Source organism: Centrocercus urophasianus, unplaced genomic scaffold, assembly GCF_019232065.1.
Source record: "Centrocercus urophasianus isolate 14NV4802_14NV808 unplaced genomic scaffold, USGS_Curo_1.0 seq_22, whole genome shotgun sequence".
NCBI lineage: Eukaryota > Metazoa > Chordata > Aves > Galliformes > Phasianidae > Centrocercus > Centrocercus urophasianus.
The window spans coordinates 966,741-990,221 of NW_024884778.1; the positions used below are offsets into that span (position 1 = coordinate 966,741).

Consider the following 23,481-nt stretch of genomic DNA (forward strand, 5'->3'; position numbering starts at 1 on the left):
TGGGACAGCAGCCTCCCAGTCCCAGCAGAGCCAGGCACAGCCAAGAGCCATTCCCAGCTCATGCATTCCTGTTTGGCTGTCCACTGGTCCAGTTTTCGTCTCAAACTCACAGCCCTGAAGGATCCCCTGGTGCTGCAGCAGAGAAAGCCAAAAGTTTCCAATGCAGTACAAAGCCAACACTGGTAAATGCATTAACCCAGATCTCGGAACTCAAGAGCTCTGTGCTTTGCTACGCTCAACTTTGATTTCTTTTGCAGCACACCCTGCTCCTGCCCAAAATAACAGCTCGTTTCTGTCTGCTGGCCATAGAGGACAGTGCCTGGCAAGGATTTCAGGTCAGGCACGGTGGGGCCTTCCTGTAATGAATGAATTAATCCTCACTGCACACACCGGGACTTCTCTTCCTAAACTTATCTCACAGACTCAGCAGTTTAAGATGCCCAAGCGGTGCAGAGGAGAGCAGAGCTGTGCATGCACAGGCACCCAGCAGGACCCCAATCCCAACACAAACCCACAGCTCCAGCCCCAGACCACATCACTCTTCCTGCACTGCCTGTAATTGTGTTGACAATTCCTCCTCTTCTTTGATGTTGCTTTTCTTGTAGAAAGAGGAGAGGGTGGAGTTTCATTTTTGTTTTCTGTGCTTCAGAAAGGCTCATTAAGATGCGCTTTGGGATGCACTTCCTTTTCCTCAAGTATTTTTCATTATTCTTCAGATTAATTTCCTTGAAGCATCATCAGGGGACCAAGCCACATGTACATTTTAAGCTATATCATTTGTTTTTCAACCATAAGCAAGATTTTAAACAAAACAGAGTAATTTATATTGTGCTGAGACACATTAATAAATGCAGCAGGCACAAGCTGGATCCCAAGTCAACGACAGATCTTCCTCCAGCTAAAACCCGCACCAATCACTCTGTCAGACACAGGCATGATTAAATTCTTTCATCAGGAAAGCAGCCTGGGACCCGGCTCCTGTCTGAGAGGAGCTGCAGAGAGCAGAGCATCGCCCTGGCTGCAGATGCAGGGAGCGTGGCTGGGGCTGCATCCACATGCACTGCAGATAAGAAAGCCACAGGTAGTGCTTGTGGCCATGGCAGGAGGGGGCTGCAGGAACTGATGTGCTGGAGCAGCAGCTGTCTGGAGGAGCTGCTCCATCAGTCCGTGCTCACTGCTGCTGGCTGAAGAGGCCTGCCAGGGTGTTCTGTGCAGAGGAGCATTGCAGTGAAGCAGATCAGGCCCACACAGCAGGCAGCACCAGGGCTGAGCAGCTCTTCATCTACTCCTTCTGGTGCCACTCCAATGCTGATCTGCACAGCCAACACAGAAGTCCTTTCATCTAAGCTGCCTGTAAGGATGACACCATCAATCCTGTGCTGTACTCACAACATCTATTATTTGTTTCTATCTGAGAGAGATCACTGCTGGATTACACTGTTGCTGACAGGGATTTATATTTACATTTGCAGTAAATAAAACACACGTCCTAATTTTTTTTTTTTTTAAAGTCATCTACACAAATGGAAAAGAGGGAAGAAAAATTAAAGTCCACATGTATGCATTCATGAATGCTGGCAGATCATGGTCTGCAGCTTCTTTCCTTCAGACAACATGCAAATCAGTCAGCATCCATACAACAGCAGCACAGGCTGGATAATGTGAAAGAATTAAAGGATATTACTGAGACAGCTCTTAATCTTATGTGGCTGTGAAACCAAACACTCCAACGTTAGTATGAGAGATGGAAAATGCATCCAGTTGTGCTCCTGTGACATCATATCCGACAGCACAAATCCTCACCTTTACCATATTAAACAAGCGTATTAACTCCCAGAAATGGATTCGCCATATAGAAGTGTCAGAGACCATGAAAAACAGGACTGTAAAGATTAAGGGCAGAAGAGACAGTTTCAGGAGATATTACATTTATCTAGTCCGACCTGTTGAGCAGCATAAAGCTTGTAAAGCAGCAGATTCCACCAATAAGTCTTTTGACATAAATCTCACGGGATGTACAGAACAGGGATGCATCACAAAACTGGCTGAACTCCACCTTCCTGTGTAGCTCAGGAAAGAAACAGCTTAGCTGTGATTCTGTGCATCGCCCACAGAAGCAGCTCACAGGAGTCGCAGCTTCTCTGAAAAGCAAAGCTGCCTGGGTGGGAGCTGAACCAAAGAGGAGCCAGGCGCTAAGTCCTCCTGAGGGGAAGCTCAAAGTGCCCTCCAGGACAAGGGCAGGAGGAACTGCAACCAACACCAGCCTCCTGTTCAAGGTCTTAGGTGCCTGCTGCACGTTCATTCACGTGCCCTCCCTCATTCAGATGGTTCATTTGCAATATTCCCCACCATATTCTGCCCCCAGTTACCTGGATGACACTGCCATTCACTTCAGACCGAGGGGTCTGACCCAAATCAGTCAAATTTATGCTCCAGCCTAGAGTTCATTCCTCAGCAATTTTCCCCATCCTGTTCAGGCAACTGCAGGACATACAGAAGCAGTGCTACGCAGCAAAGAGCACTCCACCACTTTCTTACAAGTCTGATTTACCTGGAGCAGCTTCGGTGCAGAATAACTGTAAGCACTGGTGCAAAGTAAAGACCGTAATGGGCTGGAACAGCCAGACCCAAGCCAAGGAGCCCAAACCCCTTCTTTTAACAGCTCAGGCTCACCCTCCATCTCCCCCAGTGCCCAGCAGCGCTGCCATCTACCACTGAAGTCTGCAGAATACTGAAGCCATGCCTTCCAAATCGTATTGCATTATCAGTGCTCTATAACAAAAGAACCCGAGGGTTTGATTTTTTTTTTTTTTTTTTTTTTTTAAGATCTATTTGTTCCTTTTTAATCACAGAAAAACATTTGTCTTAGAAATTACTTCTCCTTGAATGGACATATAATCAAGGAATTGCAACAATTTATGTAGCAAGGTGTGAAGCAGCAGCATATTTCTTAGCTCTGCGCCCTGTCCTGCTACAAGCAGACTTGTTTACACAGACTGCACAAGGGCTTCCAGTTGAATCAGACTGGTACAAAGTTATTCAAAGATGAGTCAGAGAGAAAAATAGTGCCCAATAGATTAAATCAGCCATTGTGAAGGCCAATCTGTTCAAAACTCATTGACACAACTGTCTGAGGAGGCTGCCAAAGTGGCAGATGTTGCTGAAGCTCGCACAACACAGCAGCTGGATGGCACTGGCTGTTCAGCCACAGAGCAGTGGGAGGAAGAGGGCAGGGTGCTCTCTGCAGGGCCCTGCAGTGCTGGGGGTGCAGCAGGCACTGCTGCAAGTCAGCTGCTAAGTCTGGATAGCCAAAAGTGCCAGCATCACCTCCATTACTGAGGCACATCCCATTCTAAATGCTTCCTATTGAAAAACAGTTGCTCTTTTACCAAAGTGAACCAAACCGCTGCCTTGGAGCTGCCTCTGAGTGCAGCACCTACTGTAGTGATGGACATGATTTAAAAAAAGAAAACAATTGGAGAAAAGCAGTCCCTGTTCCAAAGCACAGCTTTTCATTACTTCATTTCATTGCTTCAAATGCGCAAAGCAGGTGAAGCATCCACTCACCATTTTTCCCATTTCACAGTAAAGAAAACAAGCTTCAGAAGTAACGGAGGAGTTGTGTGATGTATCTTACTTCTGTCACACTGGTAGAAAGGACTGTGACAAGAAGGTTTGGGATGAGCAGGAGCAGCCCAGCAGGCAGCACTGCTGCAGGGCTGTGGCACAGTGTGGGCACAGAATGTGGGGGAGCCCAGCAAGCTGGGAGCAGTGCCCAGACTGGCTTCGGGAAAACCATAATTTGTGATTCGTGTATCTGTGAAAACAGATTAAATTGTGCCTAGTCATCTTCAAAAGCAATTGGAGAAATGACCCTGAAACTGGTTGGAAATTATTATGTGTATTTGTCACTGCTTCCACTAGACATGGGAAAGCAACTCCAAGAAAAGATGAGAACCTCCCACTTTTCTCCTTTACCTCTTTCTTTCACATTCCAAGACATTCGTGCTGTTTTGTAGAGTTAAAAAAAAAAAACATTTCAGCAATTCTTCTGCTGTAATCCAAGAGGCAAGAAGGAGATCCGAGACTGGCTCACAAGGCAAAAAAGGTAATTCAGACACTTAATCTGGGAATTCAGAAATGAACACCTGAACTCAGCCTTCTGCATGAATACTTACTCATAATAAGTCCAAATTAGGGTTATTCCACTGCCAAGCAAACTAAACCAAACCAAAGAAGGAAGGAGCCTTCTGCATAAAGGCCACACACAGGTCTCAAAAAACTAACATGAAAGATGGGGAATCCAACCCATTTTATTTTAATAGATCCTCACATGGTTATACTACCAGACAGAAAGATCCAGCAGGAGCTCAACTAATCAGAACAGCATCTTGTGATGATCTACGATCATTGATACCTAATGGTATAATTTTACACTGGTGCTGTTACCTTTGAAACCTGGGAGATTTGCAGAATCCTGCAGTGGGTTATTGGTGCACAGAGGAAACTGCCAGGGGTCTCTGGGAGACATTCATCCACCCTCCTCAAAGTGGATAAACACATGCCCCTCAGAGACCACTTTTTAGTAATCCTTCCTTATTGAAATGGACTGCTGGGGAGGAGGAGAAAACAGCAGAGGTCTGGCTATGGGATGCACAACTGAATGCTGACAGCAGGGCTGGAGAGCCCAAGAGCAGGGAGGAATGGGGAGCACCAGGTGGGCAGACATCCCACAGGGCCTGGCAGTGCTGGCATCTCCTAGGGAGCAGGGCATGAACAAAGCTGCAAATGCAAAATTAGCTTTCCAGCTTCCTTGCTTTGGAAGAAGTGGAATGGGTATACCAGACACTACAGACATCAGGAAATAAATCATGCTACCACCTTCTCTATCGCCCACTGCTTTAGAACAGAGCTCAGAAGGCACAGGAGTCCCGGTGCTGGCAGCTGCTCCCTACAAGCCAGCTAGAGGCACACAACTGTGGCAGAGCAAAAGCCAGCAGGATGCCCTGTCCTACGGGCACAAGCATGGTCTGCAACCTCCTGCTCCTCAGTATACTGTCCTGCATGAAGAAATCACCTCAAATCTTCTCACTGCACAACAAGGGGCCTCTTCTTGCTCCACCAGCTGAGGACGTGGATGATTATTTAAAATGCTTTTAAGTATATTCCTTTGATTTCTATGCTCGCATTCACGAGGCAGAAAAATAGGCCAAAAATAGGATTTGCTTTAATGCGGTCTCATCTTCTTGTTTATTTCTTATTGTTTCCTCCCTGTATAACTATGTAGGTCAAACAGATCACATTAATTTTGGTGCATCTGTCTGAACACCACTAACATGTAGGTTAAACGCCAGCAATGCGGGGCTCTCTTAGCAGGGATACGGCAGCGTTAGCTCCCTCAGCTTGAATAAGTTTGACCCATTTATCAAACTCCAGCTTCACAGCCAACATTCCATAATCTGCTTAAAGCTGCAGATACTTGGTCTCGTCAGAAGGCTCCATGCCCCCACTGCAGCCCCTGGAGGAAAGCAGTCACCAGGAGCAGAGGTAGAGCTGAGGGGACCTGGAGGTGTCTCCCAGTACCAGCACCTCTGTGGCTATCACAGCCAACCTGGAAACCAGCCCTTCCAACAGGGAGCAGATTTGCAACAAGATTTGGATAATTCATTCCTAAAGGCAATGCACTGCTAAATGCTTTCTTAAGGCAGCCAGCAATTGCTAGCAGAACAGCACAAAAACTCTGGCGTATCACATTCACCTGAAGTCATTGAGCACTGCCAGTCCAATGCATACCACTCAGCTGGCTGACACCAGCATCTCAAAGCCCCGTCCCTAAACAGCTTGCTCAAGAAAAAAAAAAAACAAAAAACACAATACTATTTCTTAAGCAAACACTATTGGCTTTCAGCAAAATTTGAGCCAGACTCTTTCTGAAGACCAAAACCCCTGGAAGCCACAAAGCTGCAAGTCCCTGTGCTCCCCAGTGTTCCAGCCCAGCCCTCCCCTCCAGGCATAGTTGCATGAGTCAGACAACTCAATCCTGTTCTTCTCAATGAGCGCAGATTTATCTGAATTACAGCATCATTCGTAGAAAACAAAGGTATTATTATGAAAAGCATTTTTGGAAGAGAAAGGCTTTTTGTGGTTGAGTGAGAAATCCATAACCTGATAGGACTCCTAACTCCATGGCCTCCTTGTAGGCAAAGCCTCAGCACATCATTTTTGACCAATTGTAATTTCAAGTCATTTTACCTTATTTATGGGCGACTGCGAAGACGTTTGATCAAGTAAAGTAATTCATATTTGCCCACACAAAAACCAAATTTAAAACACAGCCTTCTTCAAAACAGATCTGCATTATGAAGAGTGCATTCAAAGTCATTCTTTCTGGAAAGTTCACAGCACAAGCTCTAAAGCACAGCTGTTCTCCCTCTCAAGCCTAAACTTCCCCAAGGTACACAAGGACCACTTCATGCTCCATTAAAAAAGCCCCAGCACATACACTTCTGTGGAGACCCAGGAGGTTTATCCTGTAAAGAAGATTCACTGATGCCAGAGCTCCCACTTGGAGCCAGCCCCTAGCAAAATTACATTTCAGCTTTCAAAAAGGTGTACAAACACCAAATGGAATCCACAGTCTTCTCCCCGTGCAGGGAGAGTAGCACACACACCATGATGAGGCAGGAATCCCACCTGGGAACTTCCAAGCTCTTGCTCTAACAGCACAGAAATCTCACTGGATAGAAAAGCTAAAAGATTGTTCTCACCAAAATGCCTTCTGGAGTTCTAAACAAAAACACCTCCCCAAAAGCAAGGCATCTCAGTACCTCTGAAATAGGTATGACAGAAGCAGTTACCTCACTATTTGGATGATCCATGCTCCTCCAAAACCACATCCTCTCCCCACAAAGCTCCCTGTTGTCCTCCTGGAGACCCCTACCACTCCTCAGCCACCTCTCCCCCACTTCTCACTTTCCCTTATTAGTCCCACCTGTGCACATCTCCCCAGCCAGCACACACAGCACTGCTGCCCCAGGCCAGGGCTCCTCTCTTCTTTCTTAAAAGAACCACCAGTAGCTTTCAGCTCTGTAACACCATGGAAAGCACAGCAACAACGGCAGAGCACCAAACCCCAGGCTACAGCAAGCAAAAATCCACTCAAACACAACAGCTATAAGCACAGAAATAAAGCAAAAAAGCTGCTTACCTTCAGAAGGTCTCAGCTACACAGGGATCTCCAACAAGATCCCCTTCCCCCCACTGCCAGCCCTTAAATGAGGTCCGGCAAGGGGTGGATCCTGGCCCCACCTCCTCATCACTCTGTACATTGCTTGCACCTGAGGTCCTCTGGGCTGCCCCTGCCCTCCACCAGGTGTTCAATCAGTGGAACAAGCCCTGATTTGCCTTTCCACTGTAAGCTCCTTCAACATTTCCACCCCTGTATTTTACATCCAAATTTAACAGTGGAAACAGGTGTTTATGAGCTAGCCTCTAACGGAGCATCAATATTTATTACCTGGTCAATGTATTCTCCTGCCTGGCGAAAGGAAACCTTGTCACTTTGGGAAAGCAAAGATGAGGTGGTGCAACCTTTCATTGCTCCATCAGGAGCTTTTGCCTGAGCTGCCAGCAGTGCAGATGGGAGCTGTGGAAGCTGTGCAGGACTGCAGGGATGTGAGAAAGCAGAGGATCTCCCACCCCATGGTGGGAGAGATGCCACTGTCTGCATGGGAAGGACAGTTCTGCAGCGTGCACTGACCAAGTTCACTGCACAGCTCTCGCAGGCTGCCTTACACCATCAGAGCCAATTTACTTCATCTGTTATGCCTCTCAGTTCTCCATCTGCAGCAGGGAGATAATACATCTTGCCTCCGAAGCCTTTGTTTTTTTCTGCTTAGATAGTAAAATCTTCGGAGCAGGGAACGTCTCTCTGTACATTTCAACAAAGCCTTGAAGAACGGTTTGGGTTGGGGCCTTCTGAGTCCTCAGAAACCCCACCCACAGAAAGCCAAACAGGCTGGCACCAAACCAGAATTTTGCCTCTCCTCATCAGGAATAAACAGCATCCTGATGCTCTTGCTTACCTTCCCCATGGTCCGAGAAATTGCTGGAGGATTTATTTTTGTGTTTCCTTTCAACATTCAGTGATAAACAAAGGATGCCAACTTTGAAAGGTTTTTTATGTACACACACACATATACACAAATGCTACAGCATCTTTTACATTCAGCGTGTTCTGAATTTAATTTTGCCCCAAAATGCTCTTGGGGATTTTATATAGTTGTTTTAATAGTCCTGATTTTAAAACCATTTAAACGTATTTATGCACCTTTAGACCAAACTCGTTCAGGCATTTACACCACGGTAATGAATTATATGACAGCAATGTATACACAGAAAGAAATCCTTTCCTTTTGTAGATCATGTATTAGCAGAGATTTATGAATTCAATGGTTAAGTTCATTGGCATGCATAGAGTCGAGGGACCTTTGTCAAAGTAGGACTTTTGATGATGACTGTTTCAGAAGACACACATTGAGAAAGTCTTTCCTATTTTCATGTCAGGAAATTAGAAATATTATAATGAATTCCAGTTTTTCACATCTTTCATCAAAGCCTTTGAAAAAGGTCAGTATTTAAACGCATCATTTTAAATGCCTGCTGCCATTTGCCTTACCGTGGTAATTATAAGGGAAGACCCCACAGCGTAACAGCAAAACAATCCTGGGGGACTCGGGAGAGTCCTGATTGTCGATGAATTTCAGCATCCAAAGGAAAAAAAAGGATGCACGTCATAGGCATGATGAGTATGATGGTCACAGTAGACATTATATAAAGCATTTACATTGCATGCTGTCTCTGAACTGGGAGCTCCCTAAAGCCTGGGGTAGCCAAATATGCTGAAACACAGACTTACATTTGCACTTTCAAATCGGTTCTTTACGTATTTTCTTAGTCCAAACTATTTCAAGGCGACCTGCTGATCTGACCCCATTTTGAAGAGGTTACCTGCCCTGCTCCCAGCAGCTTTAGGCTGCAGGTATTCCCAGCTGCACGAGCCAACTCAGATCCACACACAGGCCTTTCATCTCTGTATTACTTACTCACGTTTTGTCCTGGCTCCAAGAAATCGGGAGCTGCTCCCATCCCAGAGACGTCTGAATAACACGAACCCCATGCAGAACGGCAGCTTGCACCCATCTCCAGCACAGCCACTTTCTGAGCACAGGACAGGGCAGGCTGTCCTCATCACAGCCCCCAGACACAGGGCCAGGCTTCACCTCCTCTACTGAACAAAGGAAGCGTTCCATACCTCCTACAAAGGAAAAGCCACCTCCAGCCCTTTTTGAAGCTTCTCTCCCCATGCCTCTATTGAAAGACATCACCCCTGCCAGCAGCCTCGCAGAGCTTAAGAGAGGATGGCGGCTGGTTAACGAGAGATAGCAGTGCTGCTCAACGCCTACCAGGTTCTCCAGCACTGACTGCAGTTGGGTTCGATCCTCCCTTATTACCGTTGCAAAAAGCCTTGATATCTGATTGATATAAACTAATGCTTTTGTGCGCTTCCAGTGATGGAAACTAAATGCAGTTAACCTCAGAAAGCCACTTTCACAAACGGAGTAGATTTATCTCCATTTAAATTTTAGTTCTTGTTCAAAGACTTAAGAACAGGTTCCTCCCCATTATTCAATTTAACAATAATAATAAAAACCTCCATGACAACTGTAACAAAAAGACTCTGATAAAGCCCAAAACCTTTTTGATAATGAAACATACAATTTCCCTGTTTGAAGCATCATTCCCCAGAGAACATGAAAAAAAAAAAAAAGACACCAAAGAACTGACGTTTAAAAACTGTTAATGTAAAGAACTGCGAACGTGAATGGTCCATGGACAAAACAGACTTTGAGAAAAGCTACAGAAAAAATAGTGGGTGGGATGGGAGAGGCGAGACAACTTAAATTCAGTGTCTCATTAGGACAATTACAGGAGTCAATAAAAACTGGCAAAATTGAAAAAGATTCACTAGGCTGCTCAGTTCAATTTCCATTTAATGCAGAGACAGATAGGTCAGCTGCAGCCAGCAGTCATCTCATTTGGATCCCGTGGTGCTGAGGACACGGCAATATTGGTAAGTGCCTTTTTTCTCATACCTTTGTGGGATCATGACAGCTATTCACCATCTCGCTGCTTTTTTAAGTAGGTCTATAATCACACATCTATACTGTAGTTCCAACAACGTTAATTAAGAGCAGATAAACTGTCACAGAAGAAACAGTAACACGCATTAATTAAGGTTGGTTCCACTCTGCCTCGATTCAATTCTAAATCTTCCAACTTTTTTCATCAATACCTTTTCATTACAATGCCAGAGGGGACTTAATGCACCGAGAGGATGTCAGCTATTCAGAGAGGCTCAAGCACGTGGGATGCCAACAGAACCATCAGAAGCGCCAGATGAATCCACTGGGGACAAATGAGACAGTGAAGAAGTGCACAAGCACCCTGGCAGCAGGTGACACGGCTGTGCCACGGGGCACTGACACGAGATGTGTGAATGACGAGTTCCATTCCATGCACCCCGTGATTCTCACTTCTTACCATGCGTGATTCAAATCACATTTCAACACTGTTTGGTAGTAGTGAGCACTTCTAAATTGGAGAGCGCAAGACCTCTGTATTTTAACATGCCTACCTTCGCTTGGCAGAGCTCCACTATCACCCGAATCGATATTGAACAACTGCTTACAAACACCTGTTTGTTTCAAGCTTAGGCTCTTTTAGGTTATTTGCTCTACTGGAAAAAGCCTTGAGAAATGTCCTTCACATCTCACAGCGCTGAAATCCTCCTGCAGCCGCCATCACATCTGCATTGCTTTATACTCATGGTAGCCATGAGCTCCTGCCACAACCTTGGCTTTCATTAAAACTACTGGCCAAAGCTCCACGCAGTTTTTGAGCCTCTCGGGAAGGCTGATGCCTGCAAGTTTTGTTTCAATCTGGAGTCTTTGCTGACTGAGTAGGGAGCTTACATCTTTTTTTTTTTTTTTTTTTTTAAACACAAAAAATGCCCATCTCCAGAGTGCAAACAGTGCAACCACATCATTTCTCCTCCTACCTGCAACCACATCATTTCTCCTTCTACCTAGCCAGCCTGCTGCATCCGGTGCACTGCTCCTATCCCTCAGGACCTCTCAGGTGCCCATGGTCAGACACTTTGCCAGCAAAGCTGGGATCACAACTCCCCAGCAGCATTTTCTTGTCAACAAAGTGTGAGTTTAAAAACTCATCTGGAGTTACAAAAGCAACTAATTAAAGGCTGAAAAAAAATGCTAGCCTATATTTTCTTCCCCTTAGGATCCACGCCATCAGTACCAAAAGCTATTGCCAGAAGCAGCCCTGCCCTTAATACTGGATTCCCAGCACGCATAGATCTGTTCCCATTATTCTCCAGATCACCTGGGATTCCCAAGCAAGGAGATGCTTATAAATTAGCCATCCTGGCAGCGAGAGACACATCTGTGTTCAAAGTGAGCAGGACTTCCTTCAGCGAGAAGATGCTTCATTTTGTCAGATCATCAGCAGGCTCCTTCCTCTCCAAAGCTGGGGAGGAAAATGCTGAGTTGGTTTTTATGAACAGATTTCGTGTTCGCCTCTGGAAGGACATGAGCAGAATCCCGAGGTAATGGCAAGTTCTGCTGACAGGTTCCCTCCAGATGAAGAGACGGTGCTGTTTACGTGCTTTCATTATGATAATGTCTATACTTGCAGTATGATGCTGGCTGTCAGGAGCCCCAGGAGAGGTCAAAACCTCGTGGGGCAGCGTTCCTTTACAAAGAAGGTGAAGAATTTCACAGGCCTTGCATCTGCCAAGGGGTCCAGCACCTATTCTGCTTTGCTGGCTGCTAAAGCAATGACAGCGACTGCAAACATTGCGCTTCATTTATGTGAGCGCTGGGAGGGAGGGCAGAACGAGCAAACTTTTTTTTTTTAAAGCCTTCAGTTTCCTTGCTGTTCTGACAATAACCTCAGCTAGAGCTTCCCTGTGCTGAGTGGGAGGACACACAGGGCTGGGGGCTGCGGGTCTCTTGGAGGGGCAGCAGGTGTGTAGGCAGGGCGGCACGCGGGAGGAGATCAAATCACATCTCCATCTTTCCTGGGCTGATACCAAGCAAGCTCATCTGCCAGATGCAGAAGCCTGGTCGTGTACTACCTCCTGAAATCAGATGTTATCTCGGCCCAGCAGACTTCATATGATGTGATTTCCCAGCAAATAACAAAGCCCTGCAGAGCAGCCAAGCCCTGCACTCTTTTCCCCCATTGCCTCCCGGAGCAGCAGCAAGTCCTAAACTGAACAAGGAAAAGCTGAAGCCCGGGGCAGTTCTCTGCCTAAATTAAAATAAAAATAAATTGGACACAGGGAGTCATGTCTGAGCAGCAGCTCTTCTCCCTCCTTCAGGTTTCTGCCCTGGCCTTACTCGCAACCTCCATCTGAGCACAGCTCAGGGCCATTAGGACCAATTCCATCTGAGTGCTATGTACCTTCAAGTCCATTTTCTCCCTGGCTTCTATTTTTAAAATTGCTTTATCTTAGATGAGTATTTTGCCCTGTGCAGTGTCAGGCTGCCATTTGGTCTGAACGCGTCCCTTCCCTGTGATAAGCATCCTGCTGAGCACAGACACCTCCCTGAGGGCTGCACTCAGCCGTCTGTGGGCTCTGAGCAGAGGTCCTGTGTCACCTCCTGTCCCCGTGTCCCAGGGGAACATCATGGGCTGGGAGAAAACACTCCTGGGACAGGAGGACACAGCATCCCAAAACAAAGTGAGGAACTGACCCTGCAAACACAGACTGTAGAAAGTGTCAGACTGCCCCTACACGTAGTGTAGTCCCCCCATCCCAGCCCCCATAGCACCTCACATACCTCACAGCACCACAAGCCACCCTGGAGGGCTCGGCACACCTCCCCAGTAATTGATTTCATTAAATACCTGATGGTCTTGGTTCATCTTCAGGGGACACATTCAAAAAACTACGTCAAGAAAATATGGCAAAAAAGGTTCACAGAGAGTACAGACGCAATTCAATTGAGAAAGATATTTTCTCCTAGCTGTGTGTTTAAACTAAACCTCATTATTTTTTGTTATTTTTAATGTGTGCCATATTTATTATAATCTAAGTGACAAGACGTAACACTCTCCACAAAAACAGTGGGAAAGACAAAGAGCACACTTTGCTCATTTTGCTAGCTCAACCATACCTTTATAAGGGCATAAGAAAAAACTTCCTTTTCTAAACCCAACACCATCTTATCTCAAATTCACTCTGGAGATTAAGATCAGCTGTCAGAGCAATTTCCCAGACTGCTTAGGAGCTGAGAAAGGAACAGTGGAGGGAGGGAAGAGGTAGAAACACACATTTATCACTAAATAAAAAGACATTAAAAAATAGTAGTAAAAAAAAAAACTGGCAAAAGGAAAAAACAAAGCAGTATGCACAACTAAAACATCACATGAAGATGTATGTAATAACGCACTGCATCGAGGTACCACAAAAGAGCTGGTTTGCCCCCATGGAACAGCTGATACGTTTGAGAAACTCGCAGGACTTGCTTGTGTAGCTCACAGAACGCGGCTGGCTGGCTGCTGCAGCATTTCCCTGCTGCCCCATGTGTGTGCAGCCACCAGGAGAGCTTCCCAGCTGATGCCAGCTGTGCTGGGGCTCTCCCTCTGCCCGGCTGGGGGTCAGCAGTTGAGGGCAACCATCAGGGCAGGCGCTGCACACAACCAAGCACAGCGTTACAGCACCGCGCAGCTCGGAGACAACTGCAGGCTTCATTTCAGTACATGCTCTTATCATAAGCACTGCAATGGAATGCACGTTTTAGTAGGTGATTATCATCTCCCTAACAGATGGATTTCTTAAAGAGCAGTGGGCGCTTTGCTCGTCTCAAGCAGGACGTTACAGAAGGGTTATCGGCCCCACTCCTCGGCGCTTTTGTGTGTAGAGGTATTTATTTTCTTCTGAAATATAAGGAGATTCTTTCTGAGAAAATAAGCATAAGACTTAGAGGCCTTTTTTTAATAACAACTTGATTCTCCAACAAAATGCATTTACTGACAGCGAGAAAAACTGTAAAGATTCCTTTCACTGCTTCATGGACTTCAGGCCCTCCAGCTTACCATCTCACCAAAAGCATCCCTGAGGATGGAAGGGACCTTGCAGCAGCCTCCAGCCCCCTGCAGCCCCACAGCCCCCTCTCAGCCAGGGCAGCCCTGGGTGCAGAAGGAGCGGAGCACTTGGGGCTGCCTCTCCATCCCCACATACTTCCCTCTGGGAGTAAAGTGAGAACCAGGCGTGACTCCTCCAGGACTGAGATGCCATCATGGTTGTGGAGGCAGACTGAAAATTAATTTTTTGTGTCAGCCTGAAGAACGGCGTGTTCAGTACACAAATCTCTATGACTGTGACACCAACACTGTACTAAAGGAAGTGTTTGGAAGTACTGGAACAGGTGCAGAGCTCCCAGTTTGCTGGAGCTGCTGGGGAATCGAAGCATAGGAGCATACCTTCCTGATCTGGAAAACATTCCCTATACCAAAGGCACAGGCACGGTACAAAGACAATTCCCTGCATGTTGCTAATGCTCTGACATTCTCTGTACTGTTTTCAGACAGAAAAACTGCGAGAAGTCATTTAATTAATTTTTATTGTCAATATCACTTCTGTGCACTCAAATACTCCAGCAAAATTACCTTGTTTAGAAATTACAAAAGCATCTCTATCTGTTCTGGATTTTATTTATATGAAGATTATGACTTCCAGCCAAATCTGAGTTGACAGCTTCCCTTTAGTTTTTGACTTATTCCTACCACATGTTACTGAACGGGATTTGGATCCCTTCCTCATGGGACTCCATCTCAGTGGGGTCAGCATAGGAAATGATTGGGCACGCTGTCTTTTCTCTATAGCTGCAGGGCACCAGCACCGCTAGAGAGGATGGTCATGTCATGCCATCCACGTTCTTACACCCTGCTGTTACATTCAAGGCACCAAGAGAGCTGGTGAACATTCAGCCGCCCATCGAGCCAGTCCCTGTGTTAACCCATCCTGCTCACCCCTCCACTATGGATTTCCCAAGAGAAACAACTGTGTAAGGAAATCTGATGTCCCAATGATCACAGGCCTGGGGAACGTACCCATTCCCAAAGGGAATAAATATCAAGCAAAGCAGGCAGGCTGAGCAGCCCCGCCAGCACACAGCCCCTGCAGCTGGCCCTCTTCTGCCACAGCCCCGACCACCCTGCACCAACTGGTGCCTCTGTATCTCAATTTGCATTTTATCTGTGATCTTCTTTTAACGAGGTCATTTGCTGTTGTTGCTGGAAATAGAAACCCGCCGCAGCTCTTAAGACAAACTCTTTTTTCATGGAAGAGAGCCTGCTGTTGTCCTGTTGGTTCTGGTATACTGAACGAGCCAAGGGCTATGGATGAAAATTCTGCAAAGATATGAACTCTGCCAGTCGCCAGGCACTGCAGTACATCTACAAAGGAATTGCACTCCGATTGTACTGCGTGTAAAAATACCATGCATATAATTACGAGGTTGAATTTAATAACATTGAAACAAATCTCCGTTCTGATGAATGCATAATTACTGTTATTAAAATATTTATGAAATAATAAATTTATTAGAAAGCCTTCTGCATAAGAGCTTGCAGAATACTGCTCTACACGACTGCTAAAATGGCAGCAGAGAAAACAAGCTGGCAAGGCATGAACCCAAGCACTTCCCTCTCAGATAATACAGGCACAAAGGTTTCCTGAGATTCCTCTCCAGAACTTGGAGAGCCAGAATAATAAATTCTCAATTTCCTATTTTCTTCCTCTGCAAATTTGTCAGTTCTTTCCACAAAGGCTCTTGCGGAAGCAAATTCCTTGCGGAGTTTTTGTTTGGTTGTTTTTTTTTGTTGTTCTTGTTTAGAAACTGGAAAAGCACCACTGAAATGACACAGAAGTGAGAACAGCCTCCAGCACTCATCTGGACCATCAGTGGTTTAGGCTTTAGATGAGCCTGAATCAGACAGAGGCATTTCCCAGGTCCCAGCTGACTGTTAAGCTCAAGGAGAAATCTCTCACCAAAGCACTCACAAAGTCTAGTTTTTGGTACCTAACTTCCAACAAAGAAGAAAAGCAGAAATCTTGCTTCAGAAGGATACCGACTGCATCTTATGTTGCACTTAAGCCTCATCGCCTGCTGTGAGAGTGCAGTCAAGACAAAACCAAGGAAATTTCCAGCACAGAAGATAAAAGCCACCTATTTAGGACAAAAACACCTGTTTCTTAGTCACTGGCTTTGATATTATAGGTTGGTCTCTGATTATTCTTGTTTTAGGAGGCCTTCTGGAACCAGGGCAAAGAGAAGCTTGAAGATGCCCCAAGGAATTAGATGGGCTTTCATCCAGCTGCCATCCCACTGACATCAGCCAGTGCTGGATGGACTCTCCAGAGAAAATGCTGGAAAACTGTGCTAAGAGAAGCATGTGCTAAGAGAAGCAATCTTCAGATTTATAGTCCCATTTATTTATTGGCACTCTTCTAAGAAAGGTTAGGATTAGGTCTGTTGTGTATGATAGTAATAAATGGCCGCTATAAATATCGCATATGGGGATGTATATAGTCACTTTTACACCGTATCTTCTCCATCTGAAATTTAGTTTATGAACAGCAAGATGACTTTTCCATCTAGCCCCGGAAAGTCTCTGTTATACCACAGTCACATTCCTCGTGCCTACAGCAATAACAGGTGTGCAATCTGACAAAGGAAGCAGAGGTAGGGGTTGTATCGAGCCACGCAAGGAGAACCTGGATCACAGTCATTTTTCAGTGCAGATCTGCAGCTTAAGGCTTTGGCTTTGTCAGCAGTTGTTATACCCACAAGCGAAAAGGCAAAAACAGTTGTAAAACAGTGAAAGCAAGATCTAAGGGCATATCAGCAGCACGGAGTGGAGCAAAGGGACCACACCAAAGCCAAGTCCAGCCTATCTTGCTTTTGAACTAAAAACAGTTAGGCAGCTTAAGCAAGGCTGGGCCAGACCTGAGGCTTCAGGCTTCAGACTGCCCCTGTCAGCAGCCTCCCCGCAGGGCATCTCCTCCCGCCCCAGCTTCTTGCTGACCTTGGAACTTCCCATGCCCATCATGGGTTATGCTCATCTCCCATCACCTCCAGGCTGGGCACAAAACTGAGTGCAACCTGCTGCCTGTGCTGCTCAATGCCTTTGAGGTGGTTCTTTGTTACCAGAGCACACCCTTCCTCTACAAACCCCACACCCATGATTCTTCTAAGCCCTGGCACTGTAACAGTTGAGATGGGCACAGCCAAGAGCTGAGCAGCTCAGCGACGCACCCGCAGCAGCAGGAATGGAAGCACAGGCACGCTCCATCCAACCTGCCCCAACACAGCCTGGCACTGGGACTCACTGTTCCACCCAGCTCCATCCCCAAGCAATGCTCTGACAGATGGCTCACTGGTACCTACAAAATGTCCAAAAAGCAATAAATAGAGAATATAGGTATGTAATATGTGTGTTTACAAGATGACATATACACATAGGTATGTGGTCTATTACCAGATCTGGAGGTTGGTGGCCCTGCCTGTGGCAGGGGGGTTGGAACTTTTTGATCCTTGGTGTCCCTTCCAACCCAAGCCATTCTATGATTCTATATATATATAACACCTACATAAACAAACAGGTTCATACAGGTTAACGGGGAACCACCAAAATGAACAGAAATCCTACAACTCCCAACACTGCTGTAGCCTTCCTCCCCCAGTGGGTCAGATTCTCCTTTTACCAAATCCAGAGCTGTCTGACATGCCCTACATGTGAGGCTGTATCTGTGCCGTGCAGCTCAAGGCCCCCAAATGAAGGTCTCCCAGGCCTGCTTTTCTATCCAGATTGAGGCCAGGCACTCTGAGTGCCTGCCATGCTCTCAGGCAGAGAATGGTGATCTCTAGTGAGAGGCACCTCACAGGCCTTTGGCACGCTCCCCGAGTTCATTTAAAAACACTCCGAAGTGCGGTCCTGGCTTGCATTTCCATGTCAGCAAAGAATACAAGGATATCAGCTTCTCAACGCACACATCCGTACAGCATGCTAATGCCTCCCCGAACATCTCAAATGACACAGCAAAAGCATCACTTATCTCAATAGGAACTAAACGGCATTACAGGGACACCGGGCAGTGCTGCTGGAGCTGTAACAGCTGCAGTCAGGTGGTGTCACTGGACGTGTCCAACCCTCAGAAAGGGACAGACCCAGGTGAAGGTGACCGTCACCCTCACCCCACTGCAGCGCCCTGCACCCAGCCTGGGTGCACACTTTGTCTGAGCCCTGACCGTGCTGTAAGAGAGGCATTCACGTGGCAGCCCCGAGACATGGGGGCACAGCAAGAGAAAAGTATTCAGACTGTGCCCAGTGTCCATTGGTGTCATCTGCTCTTCTCAGAGCAGTACAGCCATCTGGTAGAGCTGTGCAGGTAGGAGAGCTCCTCCAGCAAGCTTCAGTCCATGAAAGAGCCTGCGTGGTGCCTGTGCATGAATGACCACTGCCAGGGGCCGGGGCTGCCATGTTTTAATGTGGTCATGCTTGACTGCCCCTCCTACTGGCAATTAATCATAATAGTTCTATTGCCCTTAGCTGAAGGGTTTTCAGGACCTCGTGAATCATCAGTAGCGTGGAAGGCTTTGAGAAATACTTGTTTTTCTTCAGAATTCTCTCTGCCTGGATGCCCATTCCACCACGCTAATGACCCGACTATATTGGATACCACGCTCTCAAACAGCTTTAATTACATGCTTCATATCTTCCAATATTATGATAAAATTCACCATAGTCCTATGTCTGGGACAGTCATCATTGTCACTCATTGAGATTAATTTGCGTATCACTATAAATAGAAGTAACAACATCTGACATTATGATGCAGAATATTGCATGAGGTGGTTTTAACGCCTCCAAGCAAAACTCATTTAATAAAATAAAATGTAGAATAGAGTACACATAGTTATACAGTATTAGGATTATGAGACTCGAAACCAGATCAATATTTCTTTCATTAAAAAATAATGCCTTGAAACGATCCCTCCATTTCTCATTCCAAAGAGGTCACCTTCTTTCATTTCAAAGAGTGAACAGGGAATCACACAAAGGCACTTGCTGCATGCATTGCAACCTTACTGACCCTCACCGACCAGGCTGCCCCTGCACCAGCCCAGCTGCCTGCTGACCCTGTGCTCACATGAGCAAACTCATCCTTACACCTCTCGGCATGGAGAAGCGTCCATCCCCTGGCAGCACCACTCTGCTTCCAGCTGCCTCCTTGCATTCCCTTCTACCAGAATCCTATGGAGCAGCACCTGAAGCAGGATTAAGAGCTGAGATTATTGCTAATGCTGAACTTTGCCTTGTCAGGAATATGATTTTTACCTACAGAATACAGCGTAATACATTCATAATGCCTCCAACATACCACTAGAAACTCCACATGGAAGAAAAGTTGTTCTTGACACATACATTTTCCAGCACTTTTGAATTACACAGAGCAAATAAGACTTCACATCTGTTAAATGCAGCCAATTATTTAGGTAACAATAAAACTGCATGGACCAGCTTGCTGGCAGGCATTAGGTGTATCAGTAGCAACAAGGACCAATATTTAGAGATTTAAAGAAATTAGAGCTTGCCAAGAAACACAGAAGCCTTTTAATTTTTTTTGAAAGTTTACCCTCTCCTATTTTCAGCTTTCCTTGAAATTCACTGAGAGTAACCACAAAAAGTAGTTCTCAATCTTTTAAAAATTGCATCATCGCTCCATTCACTAAAACCAGCAGCATCTTACTAAAAGTTAGGAGAAACAGCAATGAATTGGCAATGAGTTCAAGGCCTATCATTAGCACTAGAGAAAAACAACGCTACGGCATGCTGAGTTCCTCCCAGTGAGAACCCAGGAGCCCCATGGGGTACCGTGCAGGAAATTAACCCTGCCCCAGGAATGAGCTCCTTTAGCCCAGCAGGAGGGGCTCCGCTGGGGCCTTTGGGGTTGTACCCAGGTCCTACGCAGACACCAACATCTGGGCACACGTGATGCGAGTGGGAAGCTTGAACCAAGCGATGGGGAGAGCAAGAAAACTCTTCTTGTGGAGTGAAGGAGACTGTAGAAGCTGATCAGACTAAAATCATCTGGAAATGACACAAACACACACTCGGAAGCAATTCTCACACGGCTCTCACAATCCTCCCTTGGCAATGCTGGCCCACCAGAGCAGGACCTGGTGGCCACTGAAATGCCCCACGCGAGTCCCTGAGGCCAGCTGTGATCCAACTGCAGCCCAGCCACACAGGCAGCCCCAGTGCCCCAGCAGGATCCACCCTTGGGTTTCACTGGGAAAGGCACAACCCCCTTCTAGGGAAAGAGGTGCCCAGCTCAGAGCCACACTTGTAAGCTGTATTCCTTTCCAAATAATCTCATTTCTCCTGTGTCTACAGCAGAAAGCAGGCACTGCAACTTTCATCCTTCTCACTTAGTACTGAGGCACCCGCAGAAGGAAATACAGTAAAAGCACCCAGGGGATATAAAGGAGTTTCAATTTACACTCCCAATCTAGTCGTACACCTTCATCCCACTCTGTTTTCTAAACTGTTTCCTGAAGGGGCACAGTAATGTGTCTTATGGGCCACAGGAGCCATCACTGATGTAAAGCAAAAGGCATTCAGATGAAGAACAGCTGCTGATTGACTATTTAAAACTACATCCACCGAGGACAGAAACCTGGAGCAGTAATTAGTTCATTATTAAAGCCCGTAATGAGAAGTCTGCAGTTCTAAGGGCATCCAAAGATGAGTTTTCCAGTGTAAAACAGAAAAGAAATCGGTGTGCTGATTCTCTCCACACTTCATGGTTTAACTCATAGAAGATATGATACATCTGGCATTGTTTCAGCATAGTTACTGAATTTCATGGAGTTGAATTCACAGGGAAACCTATGACACTGTGAAGTAACAATTTATTCTTTTACAATGTGAAACCAGCAGCCTAAAAAACGCATTGCCTTGAAATCTCCGGTGCGTTTAGAAAGAGCTTCTCAAATTGTTTGTCTTATTTTTAGAGCAGATATTTAATTTACAATCTGCACATTGCTTATCTCATGCTCTCACAGAATTGTAATGTGAAGAAGTCACCCTACTTGACACACTTCAGTATTTATGCCTTTATCTCCCTGCTCTGCTGCACGCATCGCTCTTCCTGTTGCATCCATGCTGCACCCTGGCAGAGATGATGCAGCCCTCTTCCCCAAATTTGCAGCTTAACAAACATTCCCAAACGACATTCTGCAGCGTCCTAGAAAAAGCTATGACGAGGCATCACCTTCCACGCAGCAAAGGAAATGCAACTTCTTGCACAGAAGCCCACAGCCTTCAGCAAGGCAGCGTCAGGACTGTGACGGTTCCAGCCCACGGCTGCAGCACCCAGCAACGCTGCCCGGGGCTGGATGGGAACGATGCTGTCTCCCTACCCCACTTCTGAGAGGAGGAAATGAAATAACAACGAGGTGCTAAAAGCAAAGCATTCAGCTGGAGGCACCCCCATCTCCATCCCTTTCACAGCGAGTCACTGTCAGGCCCAGGCTGCTGCCTTCAGAGCGGCACGGGATGCTCCCAGCAGGATCAGGGCTGCTGGTGGGATGCTCCCAAACATCTAAACTAAAGCATCTTGCTTGAGGTCCACACAAAACCGACGGCAAAACCAGACCTCGAATTCCGGCTGATAGACATCTTCCTTCCTTTAAATCCTGTGCACGGTTGCATCTCTCATCAGCTGTAATTGTGGAAGAGAAATCCTCGTGCACTTGGCCTTTGGAAGCACACTGCCCTCCCTGGCAGCACCTGCACCTGTTACAGAACACCTGCACATCCCCTGTGCCCCACAGAGCAGCGACCTGCTCCATCACACAGCCACAGCCGGAGAGCAGCATCCCTCATGGGGCTCAGCCCTTCCCCAGGCTCCAGGCAGAGCCCTGCCCCAGCCCACCCCAGCTGCTCCCCCTGCAAGTGCCACTCAGCTCCAAGAGATGCAAGCAGGACTTGTCCTTTGATCACACAGAATAAACCGACATATCTTTGCATGTTTGGTTTTTTTTTTCTTTTTTACCAAACAAAAGCTTCCACAAAGCCTCAAACAGTAACGGCACAGATGAATTCAAGTCAGAGGACCTCACTATAGCTTTCCCTGCTGCTGCACCTGTTGGCATTGGCTGGAGATGCTCCCAGAGCTCTGTGCTGTATCAGGGACAGACGGGTGAGCTGCACGCATGGCTGCTGCAATTCCATATGCAGAGAGCAAGAGGAATGGCTCAAGCCCTACCCCTCCTGCAGAGAAAGCCCATAAGCATCAGTAGCTGCTTGAGGAAACCCCACTGTGCTCTGCGTGGGTTATATCCATTTCTTTCCCCACACATTGAGGTACAGCATGAGTACTTCGGTTCTCTTCCAAAACACTGCCAGAGAAATGCAACCACCAGTAATGTCTCTGCAGAAGCCTCCACAGATGGAAGGAGACACTGGGGAAAAAGCAGCCTATGCACAAAACCAAATGTCTGGGAGCTCCCACCCCCTCACCACAGGGTCAGCAAATGCTGCAGGGACCTACGAGAGCCACACGGGAAGCAGAAGCGAATGCATTTTAGCAAGTGTGCAGGTTAATAAGTTTGTTGCTGTGTATCTTTCCAGTACCTCGTTGCTTCTCACTCCCCACACAGCTGCACTCTGTCGCTTAACAGGTCCTCTCCTGCTCCTACCTCAAAATTCTTCTTCTTATTTCTCCCTGGCTGGGACGTGCTCTGAACTGTGCTTTCAAGGATGACAAGGATGAGAGTTCTAGCAGTTCTAGCACGCAGAAAATGTGCTTAAAGCAGGCAGAACCAATCTGCAGATACATAGAGTGATTTCTCAGTGTGCACCAGTTCCTGCATTCTGGATGATTTGAATAAAGAGCAATTTGGAACAGATGCTTAGTCACAATATGTTAAAATGTTTAGAGATATATAAATATCGCTACGTGCAGGAACTGCTCAAATGCCTCATTTTCTGCAAACTCCCTTATGTAACATCAACAGATCTCGCAGGTACCGTGGTGTTACAGGAGGGCTCGGAGCGCCCGGGCTTCCCTTCCCAACGGGATCTCAGCGCCCAGGATTCGCCGTGGCTGCGGCTCGGTACCGACAGCTGCCGGCCCGCTGAGCCATCCTCCGGCACAACTTCTGCCCCGGTTCGGGGGGAGCGGGACCGCAGCCCACGGAGGGCTGTCGGCAATGCGAGAAGTGCGGAGCGAAGGGAGCGCCGCGCAAACAGCAGCCTCCGGAGACAGCATCCCAGCGCCGGTACGGCCGCGCAAATTGCCGGGGATTCAGCGCACCGCAGTCT

The 23,481-nt window shown here is 46.8% G+C and overlaps 1 protein-coding gene across 1 annotated transcript in view; it reads right to left on the reverse strand.

Moving 5' to 3' along the window:
• The window catches only part of GRM7 (glutamate metabotropic receptor 7), a 212,188-nt gene that overhangs the window by 187,396 nt on the left and 1,311 nt on the right, over positions 1-23,481 (reverse strand). The gene's annotated exons all lie outside the window — the stretch shown is intronic.